Below are 2753 nucleotides of genomic sequence, written 5' to 3'. Positions count from 1 at the left end.
ACCTACCACGACCGGTTATTTGACCGGTAGTACGATTTATACATTTTTGTAATAGTTTCTCTCTAAGACACAATTCCAAAACTATAATGTCGTTACAAACGAAAGTTAATGTAGTTGTGGCACGATTTTATCCGAGAAGTGCCTTCCAGAAAATGGTTTACAGCACTTCCAAGTGTTTACAGTTCTCGCTCGACTATCGGGTTAGCGGTGTTTATTTGCTTGATTGATATTCGATACGGTCCAGATCCTCGAATGTTCTTACGCCATCTTATCTACTATGACGTAAAATAAATAAACTTATAACTGAAGGAAATGTATAGACGTCTTCTCACGAATTCAAATCAGTATAGTCTTGCGACACGAACAGAGTGCATCGAAACGTGAAAGTCACAAAGAGCATACTTGGCAATCTTTTATTATTATTTTGTAATATTTTATATCGTATTACGTGTTATAAGTGCAATTTTAAAATAGTGAACAAGACTAACAATACGTCGCAGTAAGTTTCACATTTTATCTTTTATTCATTTTTTTATCTATTTTGATTTACATTTTCATATTTTAGTTTTTATTTTCTCCGTTGAATATTTAGCCTAAAATGTCAAGACGTTTGAGGAGTGCGAATGTATTATTAGAGAGAATAAATGATATCGATGCACAATGTTTTGAAGATGATCAGGAAATTCTGGATATGGAAAATAACAATACGGAAAATTATGATCCACTTGAAAGCGACTCGAACACCGATGAGAACGAAGAGAATATTTCGAACGTACGTAGACGACGAAAGAGAAGAAGATTTTTAGTTACTTCCGATAGTGAGAATGAGGAAGAAGCAAGCGAAATTGCAATGGACGGAACTGTTTGGGAGGAAGTAAAAATAGGGTCTAATCCTGGAAGAGCACCTGGTCATAATATTTTTAGGTAAACATCAGGCCCGACTGGGTACAGTATACGTAATATTATGAAAGGCAAAGTTAGGACGGCATTTTCTGTGATAATTGATAAGAATATAATTGAACTTATAAGAAAGTGCACAGAGACAGAGGGATTTAGAGTATTGGGATATAAATGGGAACTGTCTACTGCAAAGTTATATGCATTTTTTGCAATTCTGTATGCACGCGGCGCATATGAGGCTAAGAATATAGATATAGCACTTCTATGGAATAAAAAATGGGGCCCGCCTTTTTTCTCAAATACTATGAGTAGACATGACTTTACGGAGATTATGAGATTTATTCGATTTGACAACAGAAATCAACGAAGCCAACGGTTACAAACCGATAAATTCGCTATGATTTCTGAAGTTTGGTACAAGTTTATTGACAACAGTCAAAATTGTTATAAACCAGGACCATATATTACTATTGACGAACAATTGTTTCCAACGAAAGCAAGGTGTAGATTCACTCAATACATGCCCAATAAACCGGACAAATTTGGTATAAAATTTTGGTTAGCATCCGATGTACGTAGCAAATATATACTAAACGGCTTTCCATATTTGGGAAAAGATGAACGTAGAGAACCTTCAGTTCCTCTTGGAGAGTTTGTCACTATGAAATTAGCAGAACCGTATGTAGGATGTGGAAGAAATATAACCACGGACAACTTTTTTACAAGCCTACCTTTAGCAACAAAACTTTTAGCAAAAAAAACTACGATTGTTGGGACAATTAGAGCAAATAGAAAAGAGCTACCAAGACTGGCAAAACTGAAAAACGACGACATGGCACTTTTCTCAACCAAAATCTATCGCTCAAATAATTGTATGTTGACAATTTACAAAGCCAAATCAAGAAAGAAAGTTCTAATTCTCAGTTCAGTGCACAACCTCGTACAAGTTGAAGAAAATGATACCCGAACACCGGAGACCATTCAATTGTATAATAGCACCAAATTTGGCGTAGATGTGACCGACCAAATGGCCACAAATTATTCGGTAAAATCTAAATCTTGGGGATGGTCTTTGCAAGTATTTTTTAATATCTTGGATTTAGTCAGGATAAATGCATGGGTGTTATATAAAGAAAATACGGGAGGAGAAATTACAAGACAGGAATTTCTATTTCAATTGGCAGAAGAACTTGCCATCGAATACCAATAAGTGCTCGGCAAAGAAAATCAATCAATACCCATCGCAAGTACAAGTACAGGTTCCCGTGAACGGAAAACATGTCAGATAAGGTATTGTAAAGATAATAAGACGAACAAAATCTGTCTAAAATGTAAAAAGTACGTATGCGAAAAATGTACAGTTGAGAAGCCCATTTGTAAAAAATAAGACGAAAAAGAATAAAATGTAGGTTATGTACTCTTGAATAAAAGAAAATATATTTTTATACTGGTAAGCTGGCTATTGGTTTGCATTCAATATTGAAAAATATAAGTTGTGAAAGACCGGTCATTTGACCGGCAGCGGTAGGAATATGTATACGTGAAGTGTTGGTAAGAATAGTGTTAATACATTCAGGCGTCTTTTTTTGCGAGGAACTATTTGTGATTCGCTTTTATTGCTGCTATCCGAATCAATTTTTAATCTATCCAAGATGAACATCAGTTGCAATTCTCTTCTTGATGCTATTTTGTAAAGCTAAAACCTAAGCACTTTATTGAAATGAAAAATAACTTATAATACTTGTAAGAAGTGAGGATATTTTTAGACCGCAGGCGGACGTACCAATACAAAACTTCGCTGAAATTCTTTATCCTAAAGTTTGTAGTATTTTCGATTTTTTATTTTTTTATGA

The 2753-nt window shown here is 34.7% G+C and overlaps 1 pseudogene; it reads left to right on the top strand.

Moving 5' to 3' along the window:
* The first annotated feature begins 598 nt into the window (after nt 1-598).
* Nucleotides 599-2309, top strand: LOC146872143 (uncharacterized; annotated as a pseudogene).
* Nucleotides 2310-2753: the final 444 nt, after the last annotated feature.

Source organism: Vespa mandarinia, unplaced genomic scaffold (assembly GCF_050613455.1).
Source record: "Vespa mandarinia isolate Hongniang unplaced genomic scaffold, ASM5061345v1 scaffold_41, whole genome shotgun sequence".
In the NCBI taxonomy this organism is placed as follows: Eukaryota; Metazoa; Arthropoda; class Insecta; order Hymenoptera; family Vespidae; genus Vespa; species Vespa mandarinia.
The sequence above is the reverse complement of the archived record's forward strand: the minus strand, read 5'-3'. Positions and strand labels throughout refer to the sequence as shown.